The sequence below is a fragment of the Neocloeon triangulifer genome, unplaced genomic scaffold (genome assembly GCF_031216515.1).
Source record: "Neocloeon triangulifer isolate White Clay Creek 2 clone unplaced genomic scaffold, ASM3121651v1 ptg000014l, whole genome shotgun sequence".
NCBI classification, from domain to species: Eukaryota; Metazoa; Arthropoda; class Insecta; order Ephemeroptera; family Baetidae; genus Neocloeon; species Neocloeon triangulifer.
This window is the reverse complement of record NW_026775556.1, coordinates 11,866,984-11,884,694: the sequence shown is the minus strand read 5'-3', so window position 1 is coordinate 11,884,694 and position 17,711 is coordinate 11,866,984. Positions and strand designations below refer to the sequence as shown.

At 35.5% G+C, this 17,711-nt stretch overlaps 1 protein-coding gene across 2 annotated transcripts in view; it reads right to left on the bottom strand.

Moving 5' to 3' along the window:
- The window catches only part of LOC132201332 (receptor-type guanylate cyclase Gyc76C-like), a 37,201-nt gene that overhangs the window by 15,478 nt on the left and 4,012 nt on the right, over positions 1-17,711 (bottom strand). The window lies entirely within an intron of this gene.

Sequence of the window (17,711 nt, the reverse complement as noted above, 5' to 3'; positions counted from 1 at the left end):
TTTAGAACACCGTGTTAATTTTTGCAAATAAACGTGTATGTATAATGTGACAGCATGAGGGCTTGAGAAAAACCAACCAACTGAATGTTATGTAAAAAAATCAGCTGATAAGATCAAAGCTTGCGGGCAAAAACTCTTCACTCACATACATAATAATCCGGTTTAGGAGTTCTAAGCGCAAGCAAATTTTATTGCTGCTCATCATAAAAATCTCCAAGGAAGCTAATTAGGAGTTACGTAACAGAAATTATTATTCGCTAATTGCGAGGAAATATTCTTTCGAACAAAGTCTAGAAGATCTGAAGGACGAGAATAATTTAGTTATGTATATGAAACCTTCGAGAGTGCTGCGCAGCTTCATCTGGATCAAATCAAAAGCGGCTTGGCGGATTCAGCAGGAGATGAGTTTGTCGGCAGCGAAAAGGTGAAAGGCCACCATACAAAAGGGCTGCGGTTGTCAGATCGAGACAGCAGGTAGTTGCTTTTTTGCATCTACCGTCGAGGCCAATTTCGGCACTGTGACAAAGCAGGGAGGAAAAGACGTCCCGCCGTCAGATAACGCACATAAGCAAAAAAAAAAAATCGTTTTTTTGCAAGCAGGGCAGAATAAATGTGTGCGTGTGGGTGCTAAAATGTGTGGCTGTGTGTGCAGCAGTTACAGTGATTCCATCTCGACCTCAACGAGGAAAGGATTGATATTGGAGCAGCCACCGCCATCATCACAACCCTCCCGGGGCGAAGCAGCCGAACGATATTTGGCTTGTCCCAGAGCGACGGAAACATTGGAGCGTAGCCCGGGGCGTTTTTTTATTATGATGATATAGTATCGGTTCGAGAGCACCAAACCGCTCAATGCGCTGCTTTTTTGAGAGACTGGACCAAATTGTCACACTTCTTATTTTGTGAATATGTGAAGCATGGAAAGGGAAGAAATTATTCTTCAATCAGAAGTTTTATATTACATCAGCGTAGTAGCAGTGTATGTTCTATTCTTTAATTGTGACGGAAAAACAAGGGAGAAACAATAAAAAAAAATTGTGTAAATCATCCACATTAGCTTTCAGATTTTAGATTTAACGTTTCCCTTTTATCCAATAAGTCAACAAAAATTAAAATTGGCTTATTAAATTTTAAGGTACCTTAAAAGTGATAGAATTTTTTATGTAAGTAGAATAAATACAAAAGTGAAAGAAATTCATAAATGTATAATAGCACATAAATATATTTATATTTGCAACAATTATGTTGCAATAACAATGTATTAATAATTTAGGTTGGGGCAATATTTTAAATAAATTATTGTTTTAAAAATTTCAATGAATAATTTCTTCAAAATATTGGTAAATAAATAAACCAAAAATTATCTCAATTTAAATGCACATTATTAAACTCTTAGATTTTGATTTCCTGTGTTACTTGTTCAAAAATTAATTTTTAAATAGCACTAAAATTAAATTTAGAATTCAACATTTTGGATTTAAATCATTTTTGTTTTATATACTCAACTTTAACTGCCAGAATTAAGCTGCTTAAAAACGTCGAGCTTTAACCGTGGAAAGACACTCGCAATTGCGCACCCACAATGTTAAGAGTCTAAACACTTATTGCCCGAGATGCCCAAACTACAACTGATGATCAAATATCTGAATTTAATGTAAAAATACCCACTCGGGAAGTGGGAAAGCTGAAAATTTCCACTGCAACGGAAACTCTTTTCACTTTTAGTATGACCGTCCTTGTTCTACTTTCCGGCAAATATAAAATTTGATCTAAATTAGAATTGCGGACGGAAATTGGTATTGCGTCGTGCGATGCAGCGCACGTAGGCTGGAAGTTCATATTTGCAAAAGTAGGTGAATGACAGGTTAAAAATAGAATTATAGAGCGACCAAGGGGAAAAAACAGAATGTGAATTTTCTAAATATTTCAAGGCCCAAAAAGAAAAGTTACAATAACAAAAAATGTCATTGGAGCATTCAATATCTAAATGCAAATACTGGCAAATACTTTCAACATCTTTACAAATTTTTTAAGGTTCAATTACATAACAAATTAAAAGGTTGTATAATAATTTATAACAATTTTCCGGGTGTATAATTTAGTTATTGAAACTTTGAGGTACAAACCTTAAATTTTATATAAAAATTTAAACATTTTATATAGTTTTGATCGGAAATATATGAGAGGAAAATTTTTAATTAAACCGGATTAAATCACTATCAACCTAAGCAAAAGATAGTATACAAAAAAATTATTTTGGCACGCGCAGCTTTATTGTTTGAGGAGCAGCTTCCACTTTCCCGTTTGATTAAAAGACTTCCCAAGCGTGTTTTGATTAAAGCTGGGCGGAAGGATTGCAAGTATATATTGATATTTTGCAATTTGCCCTTTCGCATCTGCACCCCCACGCGCCCTCCCTCCGCAGCATTGAAAGCGAACAAGCAGCAGGGCTGATGTATTAATGGCAGCCGGCACGGCATCGAACAGGGACAAACGCACAAAGCTCGCCACCCAGCATACCACCCATGGTCCTTTTCTGCACACAGGGTGTGGCTATTGGAAAATGCAATGCACTTTGCCCCGCACTGACCCATTGTTTCGCATTACGACCTGTCGCGAAACAGGTGCGCGGTTCACCACCTGCCTGGATTAGTTGATCGATTTGGTCTGGCATTTCGCTTTTGATGAAGACAGATTTAAGCTTGCGATAATATTGCGTTGTATCTTATCTAATGGGAAATCTAGTGCTTCATAGCATCAAATCATTTTCATCTCAAATAGCTGTATAGCAACACAAAGAATATTAAATCCACAATATCTACTGGAATTTATTTAATTATGGAGAAACTATACTAATTTATTTTACATTATAATTTCTATAAATTCATTTTCTAATATTGTAAATAATTCACAAGAGCAATAAAGATGGTATTTTATTTCTTCAAAATTAACTTTTTAGTTATATAAGATTATTGCCACTTTTCAACTTTGAAAAGCGAACAGAACTCTGCGACAAAGACGTTGCTGTAGTTGTGAGCGCACCAGAATTTTAAATACATGCAAATGAGGCCTGGCGCTCTTTGCCAGTCGGTGTCGAAATTGGGCACACCATGTTATTGTAGTTTGGGAGTGATTGCAATTAGTGTCAACTGGCCTTACTTAGTCTAAAATTAGAACTTTAAAATATTACTTAGCATAATTGCTGTCTGCGAATGTATAATTAATTAGCTTAGGATGGTGTTGTGATATGTATAATGCAGTCGTGTCGTCGCTTGCCACCAGCAGCTGGCAAGACCTGTTGCAGTCTCAATAAAGTACTCAAGAAAGCATTGCATACTATACTTGCTGATGGACATGATTTTAGAGCATTACCGTCAAATCAAAAAAATTGCCTACGGCTGAATTATTAAAATGTAATTGTACCGTTTGTTATTTGTATGGTTTTTTCCTAATTACATATGTTCCCTCTATACATTTTTTTTAAATAATGATTCTAATTTAAAGTAAACAAATAATTTTTAAAATAATTCCTGGAAAAGCAGAAACCACGAAGCTAAAATGTTGCGATAAAATTGTTTAAATTAATAAAAAAAATCAATACTGGAACAGTATGGATTGGTTAATTATTTATTTAGTTGATTAAGTAATATTTTTATATTTTAATCAATAAAAAATTTTGCCATAGGTTTGTGTATAACGTTAAAAAGTCTTCTCCATTAATTTTATGAACCAGAAAATTTAAGACCATCATGAATGGAGGACTTAATTTTTTTTTATGCAGTAATAGTATAAGGATAAGAGGGGGGGGGGGACGTTTTTGGGATCACGTAGCTGGAAAACAAAACAAAAGTCACAAGTCGCTACAATGGAAACAAGTTGACAATTGGAAAGAAACCACCAATTTTACATAGCGGAAGGAAATGTACCAGCAAATAAATTTAGATACATTTGAGATGAAATGACCTTAAGACATCTTGTTTTTGTCATTCTTTTCATTGTTTAAGATCAAAGGATTGCATCATATTGACAAGAAGACGCGCACATTCAGAAGAAATATTCTAAACCTAACAATATCAATTTCCAAGTGATCGTCTCTCGCAATATATATTGGAAAAAGAAAAAAGTAGTATTAAAAATTTAATATCATTCATTATCTTCTGATATACTGTAATAAACAAAACACTTTTAATATTACTTCGTCTTAAAATTTATAACTTGCTTAAAAAAACTTAATTTGTCACTTTCATTTGTAAGATTTTTCCTTAGCAAATAAATTAGGTAGTGATTTCAATTAACAACAACGCAAATTATCATTGACAAAGAAAAGAGCAGAGGGCGCGTCTTCCTTGTTTGCAGCATTAATTAGCAAGTCGCACAGCCGTCCCTGCCGTCTCTCGGCGAACCTTGTGGGCACCGAGTTAAAAATAGAATCGCGGCTGATAAGGGGAACCTGTGTGACTTCTGCTCGCCGGGGCTCGCCTCTCGCTTGCTCGCGCCACACATTTGTGTGTATCGTTGTTGCCCCGAGCGCATTTTTACGCAATACCACAGACATCGCGCCGCATGTGTTCTCAAAATCAGGCAGCTTTTTAATTAAAAGTTTCACTACACTAAAAGTTACTTTAACACTGCGGCAATAATGACGAGCACAAAAGTTTATTGACAAAATTCTATTTCGTTTTCAAACTCAGAAAATCCGGTATTATAATTATATTAATCAGGAACTCTTTGCGTCACTTTGTTTGACGTCATTGGATTTCAAATTGAGCAATTATTTAAAAAAAAAAAAAGTGATACTGAATCTGCTGTCTGCGTTTTTGAGACATAATTTATCAAGCATGAAAAACTAACCGATTCATTTTAATTTGTTTGACACTGACAAATCTGTGGTCCAAATAGGCCACATACACCATATATTATAATTCAAATTTAATATTTTTGTCAAGTGTTCTGTGAAAAAGAGGAGTGTGGATCTGATGTTTCAGCGTCAGCTTTTCGAGAAAAAAAAAAAACTAATTAATGACGATGCGTGCAGTAAATAAACTTAAGTACAAGTTAATTTTTGACATACTGAATTTAAATTACAGAATTAATAAAATAATTTATGTAAATCCTACAAAATACTTGCAATCAAAAGCAAAGTACTAATGTTACTAAATTTTCAAAATTGGTAAAATATGAATAAATAAGTCAAGATCTTTTGACATTTTAATTTTCATATATTGTGGTTTTATTTAAAATTAAATGGAGTGCAACTTTCAGCTAAGATTACAATTTTTATTTCAAATTTGTAATCCTTCATAATATGTTTTTTATAAGTTCAAATGAAAAAAAAAATCCAAAATGCAAGGCCTAAAATTTTGAAGTTAAAAAATTTAATTAAATGAGAAAGTTTACCAATTAATAATTAAAAAAAAAAAAAAAATACAATATTTATCAATCCTCACAACAACATGCAAAAAGCACAAATATAATACTACTTTTTCAAACAGGGAGAGATGCTCACAGCGTATGCAATTTCCGTATGCAAATCACAATGCAAAATGTGCAAACGGATATTGTGCCGTGCAAACTTCTGACAATGAGAGCGTAATGAATATTGATCAGCAGAATGACAATGTGCACGTGTGGTGCATTCACAACGTGACCAGAGCACAACTGACGATGCACAAGAACCGTGACAAAATATAATGACTTTTTTCTTGAGAAACTTAAATATTATATTATCAGCATACAACCTTGTTGATAAAGCGATATTCTCAAAAGAAAACACCAGGCTCGATAAAAGTTTTCAAATTTAACATTTAAGAGTAAATTAAAAATGGCGCAAAAATATTATCTATGAATAAAAAGCATTAATGAAATATGGGCTAAGTTAAAATAAAATTTAATTATTTCTCATGTAAAAATTGCAATTTATAAATTGTAAATTTCCCTGCCTACTCACTATACTCTAATATTTATTTAGTCAGGAAAATTATTTGCAAATTTGCAATGCAGGCAAAGAGAGAGAATTATTAGCGGTTTGGCAAAGCGAGATAATGTGCTCAAATGCGCGACGCCCACCACATGATGTTTCTCATCACTGTTTTAACAGTAAGCTCTGTAAAATTAATTCAACTTTGAGTTTCTCTAAAATCATTTAATTAATATGGGGATTCAACCATTGCCTTGATTACTTAGTTGGAACACGTAATGTAAAAAATTAATTTGCAATTTCACGTTCCAGTTATTTTTGAAGCAAAAAGTGATATGATGTTATATTAAATGATATTAATATTGGAATAAATTGCGACCAGTAAAAAAAAAATATTTTGATTTTTTCCCTTAACTATTACAATGAATAGTTATACTTATGAAGTTATAAAATAAATCTTATTTTTGCTCCAAACATTGTAAAAAAAGCTGTAATAAATTATGCAGTAAAAAGATAATGTATATGCAATGCAGATTGTATCATAAAGTGAAAAATATGTAGAATTTTGCTTTGACAATGATATTAAAATGTTCAAAAAAAAAAAAAAAAAATAAATAAAAAAAAAAAAAATAAATTTTATTAATTTTTTCATTAAATAGAATTTATCTATCCACTAAAAATGTGTGCGTTGACAACAATTTAACATTATGTAATTGGTCAATTCTACGTTTCATATTGGTCTTTGCTGTGTAGCTTAAACAGGGAAATGAATAAAAAAAAATATGGGCGATACCTCAAATAACACGGCATTTCCTTGTTGTCGCTTTTTCTTCTTAATAATGTTAAATATTGTTTTGATTTCCTAATATTGGCTATGGTGCGTAATTCGGCATGATTCACGGAAAACGGCCCGACCGCATGTTGACTTTGGCTCTCATATTTGAACTCACGATAAATAATAATCGCGTCGGGACCGTCATTTCACATTATTGGATGAGTGATAAGTGCGAGCTATTTTTAGAGTTCCTCTGCTGCATTCGAGAACTAGGGCAGGCGGGGGAAGTATGCTTTGAATAAAAACCGGCTGCTGTTCGCGCAGCAACTCTTGGCTGATTTTCAGCACACAAGCGGATAATCGCGTTCCAATTTCATTATGTCGAAACAAATTGAAGTTAATTGCTGGAAGAAGCTGCAGCAACGCGAGTAATTACGCCCTGTTTAACGATCTTGACTTGTTGCTTGTTGTGCGGCTTTAATTTAGCGAGATGCAGCTCTCGACTCGGAAGAGCAGCCCCTCTTGCTAGAGAGCATTAGCATCATGTCAGACTAATTAAGGTGAGAACATTCGTTTGACGAAGAGCACTCGAAATTACCCGACGAGATCAAGTTCGCTTTGCAACCGGACCAAGCGTTACATAATCTGCACAGAACATAATTTATATTTTTCGTGACACGCGGAAATTTATTACGGTCCAAAAAATTTGTCGGTAGGCTCCAGGTACGTCTGCAACTTTGGAGGTTGGTTTCAATGACCAGATGCCATCAGTGTGGTCAGCACGAACCAATCTAATGCGAAGCACCGCCTTTTCTGCGCCCGCCAACACATTAATACTGCGAGAAAAAAAGTAGCCTCGCAACAAACAAAACCAAGCCTCTTCAAATGAAGTATTTTTGGCTCTTGCGGATTTTCGGAATGGCGTCCGTGAAAAATAAATTTCAAATTAACAAGCCTTGCACAGTGACACTAGGGTCATTTGTTTCTTAAATACGGTGAAAAGAGAGGTTAGCGACGTTTTGAAGTGGACTGTATTTTTTTTATTTTTACTTTTAGCACAAATTCTCGTCAAGAAATTTGTTTTCAAAGAAGCTTTGTGGATTTTCAACTTAAAATAAATACGCTGTTCAGCATCGAAAAAAAATTAATTTTTTAAAATTTCCTCAAGTTATAAAATTTTAAACTTCAAACGTTTTTAGCCACCCCAGCGCATCCCCAGCAAAACAAAGTAACCTGTTATGAATAAAAAACGTTTTACTGAATTTTTTCAATTATTTATTCTTCATTACGTAGTTACTAATTAAATAATTTATTGTAATGAAAAACAATTTATTAGTTTTTAATAATATTAATAAATAAGTAGGTTAGATATTTGGGTGTTAATTATTGTATAGCTACGTCTTTTGCTCTGCCTTAGCCTAGGGAATTCTGCTGATATTTGATGGTATATTTTTTCTTAAATCTTGATAATAAATAAAATTACTTCTCTGGTATCAAAATATAAAAACAAACTTTGGCCGCTATCAATCTTTAATCTAGACTTTAATCATGAGATTAATCGAGATTAATAAACATCCCTCCAACAAGTCATTGTATTCAAGCAGGCAGGAAATAACAAAGAAAATTCAATTTCATTTTAATCACAGATTATCGTTGCGGTTTGCAAAAATGGCGCGAGTCTAAAAAGTGAAAACCCTTTCCTCTCTCCATCAACACCAGGGAGGGGCGTCGGAGGGCTGGACAGGCGCCAAAGTAAAGCAAACACACGAAAGACGACAGAGTTGAGTGTTCTCCATAAAACTTTGGCGACTCTCGGTAATAAGAGAGGGAAAATATTTCAGCCAGCGTCGATGGTCTGCCCCAGATAAATTTTGCTTGCACTGCCCCTTTTGTTCGACAACAAATCCGAGGATTATTTTGAGCCAGCGCTTTTTACCATTGCGTCATGCTAGGCCTCGTCGGATTAGCAAATCTCGCACGCTCTTCAGAGAAAGAAAATCCAATTGTCGTCAGCTTCTGCGAGACCAAATTGAGTCTCTCAACAAAAGATACATTATTTCTGGACCAATGAAAATCGAAAAGATAATATTCTGAAGATGTTGCGTTCAAGAAAGATTGGTTTTATTTGCCAAAAGGTTATTGAAGCAGCAGAAAAAAGTAACAATAGAAAGAGTGATCGACTCTGACATATCAACTATCTAGAAAAAGAAAAAAAAACATCAGGAAAATACTTCAGCATGGCCCATTGTAATTAAATGAGAAACTTTGCGTCATCGTCATTATCTAATGCAAGGCGGAAATTAACTTGGCAAGATTGCCTAATCAGTTCATGACGTTTTTCTCTGCTTATTTAAATTTTCCTGCAAAGAGCGAGACAAATTGAAATCAACTGTGATCTTTCATTATATTTTTCCTCTGTCAAGTGGAGAGCACGATTTCATGGAAAATGTTATAACTTTTATATCAAATGTGCAATTTATGATCCCTTCAACCGGCTGCTGGAAATAGAATAAAGTAAATTCACGCACTGGCAGCGCCTCGTTTCCGCAAAAACACGTAGGGAGATGAAAGCAAACAAACAAGGCGCGCCGCCGTTCACTTCAAGGATCCTTTTCAACGTGAGAATCCAAAGAGAGAGACTATAAACAGCGTTAATGGAACGACGATTAAATTGAACGACTCGCAAATGAATTTCTGCGCTTTGATTTGCATGAGCACAGTTGCAAAGCAAATGGGTGCTTTATTCGCAGAGATTATTTTACTTGGGTGCGAAAAACGTGTTTGATCTACAGGAAGTAGCACAGAAAATTTGTAAATAAATTTGCTTGCGAGGACTGAAGTTTTGCAGTTTCCCTCTGGTTGTGTATTTTGTTTTGGCTGTTCATAGCATGTGCGTCATTTTATCAATCGTCAGTCACGCTCGCTGGTTTGAAAAGTAGCACTAAAAGCAAGTTTATGCTATCTTTCTTCGCGCTCTCTTGATAAAAAGCACTTGATCGGAAGCTCACTCTCCGTCAACTTGTGACACTTGTGTCTATTCACACTTATGTCAATAGCCACAACTGGTCACAACAAACCTGATTACACTTTGAAAGCATTTGTTTTTTATTATTTTATAAATGCTAAATATATGGTTTTATTTATTTTTATATGTATTTGCTGTTGATATAAATGTCACTTTTTGTATAAAAGCCAAATAGCCTACTTCGATTTTTTTTGGGGTATTGGAAAAAAATGTAGCCCTTAAAATTTTACAACGGCCCTGTAATTTTCACAATGGCCAATTTTGCTGTTTTGTAGAAAATACAGGTTAAACAATAAAAAACATGCCTTTCCGTGGCATATTTATGATTAAAAATTTTTAAGCCCTGAAAATCAATACAAAACTACGATAATCCTACATTTAAGTTATTTTGAATAAGAAACACTCACTTTATATTTAAATTCTGATTGATATGAATTAATCATTTAAAAGTTCATAAATAATTTGGTTTTTAAATTTAAAGTACGTGTTTTTTTAAATTTGTAATTAAAAAGAAATTATGAAAAAATATCAGAATCATGTAACACCTGAAACATTTCTCAAAAGGACGCTAAATTTAAATAGGAAAATATCATAAATTTTGAAAATACACAGACTGACGTTGCGGGATGTTTAGCAAACCACTCTTCATTTTGAATAGCATTTTTAAAAAGGCTCAAAAATAAAGACATAGTTGAGTTGACATGACATTTTAATGAAAACTTCTCTCTACAAAACTTTTAGCTTCAAAGGCAAAAACTCATTAAAATTATATAAAAAGTTTCTGTTGGAAAAAAATACGCCACCTGGAAAAAAGGTTTCTAGAGCATAACAAGCTCCTTTACTTTACGTTTTCACGTGACCTTTAACAGGTAAACAAAAACGTTGATATTCCACCCACTCCACTGGGGCGGAGGACGAAATTGGTCAAAGTAGTCCTGCCCAAAAAAAGTTTCTGTGTGAAAAAAGTCCTCGATTTTTCCGGTTCTCCGCGCGAAAATTTCCGGCTCATATATATAGTGTCTGCCTCTCCCCAGGGGCAAAGGAAGAGTCTCAGCCAACGCATTGACAGACGACGAGGTTATCTGGAGATTCTGGAGTGAAAAAGACGCGCACGTGGCTGGGCGGAGGAGACGGACCGATTCGTGTGAATGCATATGGGCCATTTCAAAAGGTGCACGAAATGAATGATGTAAGAGCATCAGTGCCGAAAGGGAAAGGTTCGACCGCTGATTCACCTTCTTACAGCTTGTAAACACGCACCGGGCGTGCTTAATTTCATTCAGCGCCGACTGCTAATAATGCAAATCGGTCTCGACGTGCGCGCGGGTGAGGAAGCACGTGGCCTATCTAAGACAGATAGACCGTGAACGTGGAATTTGCATTTGAAAAGAGCTGCTCGCAGCACTTAATTGCCGTGCTCCAGTTTGTTTACCTTCTTGTGTTGTCAGCTGCATTTAAATTAGAGTGTCACCTCGCATAGTTTATAGTCTTCTGCCATGGGGAAAAAAGCTGGGATCGTCTTCAGGAATCTTAGTAATTAATTTCTCTGATTGCAAATTTGGCTCACATCCTTTTACGATGAAACATCTTAATTTTTTTATACAGACTTTCTGGTGATAATGTAATAAAAATAAATAAATTATTATTATATTGACATTTCATGTTGAAAATATAATAGGAAAGCTATGGTGAAGATGAAGATCAACCATCATTATAAGAAGAAATGATAAGAAACTGCTTGTCATCAAGAATCATCACATCATTTTTGGATGCAATGCCAGTTGAGCTCTTGATGCGGAAAACTCGTGACTGTAAAAATTAGAGCAGCGCCAATACGATACGCTAAATCTATTGTCAAATAATGTGGTATTTTGCAGACTGTAAATTCCAATTTTTTAGAGGAAATGTCATTACGGCTTCTGCCGAGCTACAAATAAATGTACTGCAGTTTTTCGAGATAATTAAAATGTCAAATCTGATAAAATTTTAAACCCAGAAGGTTACTTTAAAATTTTTATAAAAGTAAACAAATTAAAGGAACACATTCAAATTAAAAGAAAAATTGAAACTTATTGTTTCACAAATGTTATTTATTATTTAATTTATGTCAGTTGTTTGCGAGATGGAAAGATCAATTGTAAACGTGCTTTGCTAGTTGGAGAAATTCAATTTGCGAGTTGCTATGTGTCTGGTTTAGAACATATGAGGTGCTTTCAAGCGTGTTTTTGACGGAGAAGGTGTGCACGTTTATTTGATTTGAAATGAGTTTTCTGTCTGCGACATATAAGCAGCCAGGAGTTCACACGCTGTGATGGCGCAGCAGATGATCTTGGGCTCACGCGGTCGGCAGTTTTCTCATTGCCCTAATCGCAATGAATGGCAATGCTGACCAATCCTTTCACAGATACAAATTGATAATGGGGACCCACTGACGTCATTTTCCTATATTGCCAGCCCCTAAAAGGCACCTCAACTGCCTTGTGTGTGTGTGTGCACGGACAGACTTACTTGCCCATCTCCGCAATCAGCCAATGGAGCGTGCAATTTTCCTTCAGCCCAGGATGCCTTATTGAAATTTCCAGACCTTTTCTTATTAGAAATCCCGTGTTTGTAAGAAGAAAGAATGAAAGCTCAGTCGCTTCAGGGAACAAAATGAACATGGAAAATCCCCTTTTTTTCTCCCATCCTGACCTGAAGTATGAGATGAATTGCTAAAAACGAAAACACCACGAGCCTTCTCAATAAAACAAATTTTCGGCAGTCTCTAATTTAATATCAAAGGAAAATTATCATAAGAATCTGACACAACTGCTTGATTATTTTTGGCTTTCTTTTGCTCCGAATTGAAAAAACATCTGTAAAACCTAAAATGAGCATTTTCTGGTTTCCCTGTTTATCTTCTGTAAGTTTTAATTATAATTTTTAAGCATATTATGCATGATTGATGTGCCTTGTTTTGAGAGGAAATCGATTAGAGTTAAACAGGAAACTCAAATTCCCGAGGAATAAAAAAATGTAAAACAATTTTGAAGCCATTGAAAAAATAAGTCAAATATTTTCATACGGCTAAAATTGCTTTTTTCATTCAAAACATCAAACAACCTCAGTTTTGATTAATCCGCGCAGCGGAAATTTGGTTTGGAACAAATAGGCAGCCATTATGAATGACGCCTCACCTGCTAATAAACACGCACCAATAACCTGTGCTAAATACACTGTGCAATAATCATGTTCGCGGTGAAATGCTTTTGATGTTCGTTGTGGCATAAATTGCGTTGAGAAAAGGCAGCATTTTGGAAATATTAAATTGCATTGCGCAGCATATGAAGCTGGGGAATGTATTTGCGTGAGCAGCTCTTTGCAGAAATACAAGAAGTATGAATAATATGGAGTGTGCTTTTAGCGAGCAGCGAAAAATGTCTTTCTGCGTATCTGTCTCTCACAAGTGCGGCGCAGAATCAAAGAGCGAAAATCCGTGGCGAAAATTTCCACCCTTTGATCCAAAGGAACGCTGCCTGTGTTGGCGTCTGAGCTGCAAATAATGACATCTATGCTCTGATATGGAGAGAAGGATGTGTAGCTTTGGCAAATTGCGTTTCGCCTCACAGTCTCAAATTGGACCACTGCCAAAGGTTGACTTTCCGCTTTTTACTTCTTAATTTGTTAGCAAAATCAGTCGGTGTAAAAATTTGCAAAAGGCTGTGGTGAAAAGTTTCCGGAAGGCAGAATTCTGGCACAAGGTTCTTAATTAACAGAAAATCCAAAAAAATAAACTGGCCGGAGCTCGCAGCTCAGCAGATTACCAACACCTTTAAATCGATAATTATCAAGCAATTAAGAAGGAATCTATCCTTTTTTAATCGCTAATTAATCTGACCATGAAGTTCTAGCTCATTCTATTAATAAACTCAAGACTCAAAACAGGCCAATTTTTACGCTTCAATTCAGGTGTTTTTCCTGAGGCTACGGCGAGTGTGTTTAGTGTTACCACCGAGTTTTCAAATCTTTATGGATTTGCATTAACGATACCAAATTTTACTTTCAATATGTATAAAGAGTTAAAAACTAAAATAAATTATTCAAAAAGTAATTTTTTTTCAAAATTCTTTTTCACATGATTTCACCCCTCTGAATTGTTAATTTTTTTTTAAAATGAGAAGATGCCTTGCTAAGAATAATAAATATACATAAAGTACAGAATTTTACATACATAATTATTTCTTGTTGTTGGTTAAGTTAAAAATAACCTCCGCGTCACCAACATTCAACAGCGTGCAATGGAAAACGTGCAGTTCGCCAAGAAGCGAGCAGCAAACGCATTCGTGCTTGTGGCAGGTGCAAAATAAATATTTCACGTGCAATTATAGAGGGGAGGCAGTCGCGCTCAACTTGGGTTTGTTGGTGCGACACTTTGCCTCGTTATCACGTTCTTCCATGCTGGAGGTACATATTTGATGTGTGGCGCAATCCTATTCGTAAACATGCGCCGGTGCAAATGAAAATCACATACATGCATACAGCGTGTGCTAACGGAGGAAAATGAATGCGTGTACAGACGTGCATTATATTATTGCGTGGATGTATGCAAGTATATTTTACTTAAGGTTAACTCTCTTGGAATGGACTCGGATTAAACAGCATAGATAAGGGGAGAGAATGTTCATGAAATTCTTGGTGCGTCTCCTTTTTCTAAATTTATGATGGCTGAGCTCCCCACTTAGAATTTAATGTACTTTCTGCCGAGCAGAATTTTGATCGAGGGCATAAAACGGGGAACGTTTTGTGGTGGGGCTGCTATTTTCAGATGATAAGTAGAAAAGAGAGACCTCGTTGGTGTTGATAGCGGTTTCCGGTCAGGAAGGGGACGTTTTGGTTTGAGACTAGAATTTCTCCAGAACTGCATTTTCTTTCATTGTTATTTAAAGCATGCCGTGGTTAAATATAAAATTTGTTGTTGCAAATTTACTATTTATTTTATCACATTATTCAAGAAAAAATATCAACCTGAAAGCAAAATAGGTATTAATTTAGATTATTCTTTTTGTATGATGCAAGTTTTCACCGTTTTCAAAAGTTTTATTTATACCCGTTTCATTTTGACACACTTCATTTTTACTCGTTTAGTTTATTCAAAGGCCAAAGGTAACGTGCGGAAATGGTTTGTATAGCGAGCTGTGTTCCAAATTGCACACATTGAGCTCTTCCAAAAAGCACTATACAAATAAACAAACAAAATTTTTGTTTACTGAACTACTCAAACACAAAGAGTATGAAAGACCTGCAAATTGATATTAAAGAAAAAATATAATATATATTTTTTCCTTTTGGGGTCTTATATGAGTCACAATTCATACATCATATTTCCCATGTTTCCGATTTAATTTTGCATTTGTTATTGAAAAGAAGTCAATGATATTAAACATTGTAAAAGTTGGCATTTTTATTAAAAACAATAATTAATAATAGAAGTTTATTAGAATAACAATTTGTATTTCATGTAAAAATGATCTCAATTTTGTACAAATTAATTTAATGCATAGCCCAAGATCTGTGGTAAGTTGAAAGATTGTGCAATAAATTTTTTTCAATTGCGATTATGCTGCAGAAAAAATAAATTCGCTATCCACGCAATTATAACGCGCGTGCGTAAAAAAATCCTCGCGGAAATTGAAAATGCGGCGATAAAGGCATTTATTTATGCGTGTTGCGCACAAACTGTCATGTCGGTAATTCCTTTAACCTTTCTTTGCTTAAGGTTGGAGATGTAGAAAATAATGGATTCGTTTGTACCACAAACGTGAGGAAATTCATCAGCCAGAAAATAGTGGATGAATTACGTATTCCATTGATATAATACAGACGAGTTTGCAGATCTGCTCATGTAAACAGCGGTGCTGCGAGTTTGTTGTTTTAAGCCAGTTTTAATTTTTTTGATGGACGGCACAGAGAGAATTTTTTACAGGGGCAAATGTTTACAGAAGAATATTTCAACTTGCGAGGTTTAATTTTAGCAATGTTGTAAGTGCACAATTACTGATTACAACATAGCGGAATATGCTTGCAATTTTACAAGAACGTCGTGAACTGATTTTATTTCCAATTACATAAAACCATTAGATAAAATGATTTATTAAAAGAAATACTGATGTTAAAAACTAGAAGTGCGTTGCTTTCCCAACTTTCACAGAGGCAAATTTTATTTCGCATTTTGTGTCACTGTTGCTCGAAAATTAATATACATTTTTGTATATCACCAATGAATTTTCATTTAAATTATATGTTCTTTTGTTATATTTTTATGTTTATAATATTATGTATAGGCTTTGTAGCATTTTTGTGGAACGTAAGAGAAAGAATTTTACGTGTTCTTCTTCTTCATTTTTACCTCCATCACAAGTGAGAAGTGTAAAACTTTTAATTAATTTCAACCCTACATTGAATGAAGGGCTTAGATTGGCTAAATTAGTGATGATGTCATCTCCGTGCTTGGAGGTGTTTTTGCCCGCCACAAGAAGCATTGGACCGCAAATTAACACAGAGCATTTGCGTCTTGATAAATCACAGCACAATTACCAGCCCGAGTTGCAAATTGTATTGTCTACGCGATTCAGTCAACAACAAACTACAAGCGAAATTGCCTCACAGCTCTCGGCCGACTGCAATTTCCTCCGAGAGAAGAAGATTGCGCTCCGGCAAGTACAGTGCATCGGCCACAAAGGCGAGCGAACGTCTTCTTCATTGACTGCAGCGCGCTATTTGCTGGACCATTTATATCCTCATGCGCTGCATGCATACGTTGGCATCAAACAGCAGCAGCCGTTCAATCTCTGCGAGTTGGCCGCGAGAGTAATCGAGTTTGAGCCTAGGGTCCGCGCCGCGCGGGAGACGGCCAGCGCTGACCTACTTGCGGTCGCGGCCTTGAATTGTCGACGACGGCAGCCGCGACTATCAGTCTTACGCGGGTCTGCTGGACCAAAGGTGCGCGATACGAAAATTAATCAGTTGGATTTCGCGCCTTCACATGTGATGGCAGCCTTATCTGATTTCTTTGCATAAAAACTGGTTTGTGCGAAGTGAAAAATAAGATGAACTTTTTAATTTGAAGATTAGATCAAAAATAAAAATCCAATTCCTATCTTTTTGAAAGATTAATGACAAGACTAGGATTGTCAGATTTAAATTAAAAACAAAAACCGGTTGCCATGATCTTGATAATTTTTTTGCACTGCAGTTTTTATCGAAATACCACAGAGATAAAATGTTTGGATCACAATCGATCTCAATCAGAGATAGAGACCAATAAAAATGTGGTTCCATTTGAGAGCGATCGAGTAGCATTCGGCCTATGTTAACCGAGTGAGAGGGTCCACATGGTTGCATTTGCTTTTCGGCTGTTTGTGTGTGTGTGCGGCTGAACGTGCAGAGGGACCCTATCCGGGTTTTTTATTTGTCTGCGATCGGTGGCGGGACACACACTTATCATCATTCTTCCTGTTTGAAGCTGGCATGCAGCTGTAATTTAGTTTGTTGGACCGGATAACTGCAGGCACACGTCACGGACTGGTGTGCTTTGCGCTGACCAAGAAGTTTTATAATATTGACTGAATTCAAAAGAAAAAAAAAACAATCATCAAAAATATAAAAAGCTGACTTCTTCCTAAGGGATATTCTCTGAAAGAAAATTTCCTGCTTTAACTGATGCTAAAAAATGTTTACTTCCTTTGGGGCTGTGCAAAAATCAATCTACGTCGTGAAAAGAAAAATTGGTCCCAGGAACCAATTACATGGCAATGGTATTGAAAACGCCTTCGCCTCCTTGCGTTTGCCATTTACATCGTTATTTACCTCATCAAAGTTTGCAACTTGGAAGAGCTGCGTACTTTTGACTTTTTAAGACTGCTTGCAAGATTATCTGAAGGATGTAAATAGCAGTGAATGAATTTTTTTTCTTTTTTGTGAACTGAATAAAGATTTATTTCCACTTCATAATGCTC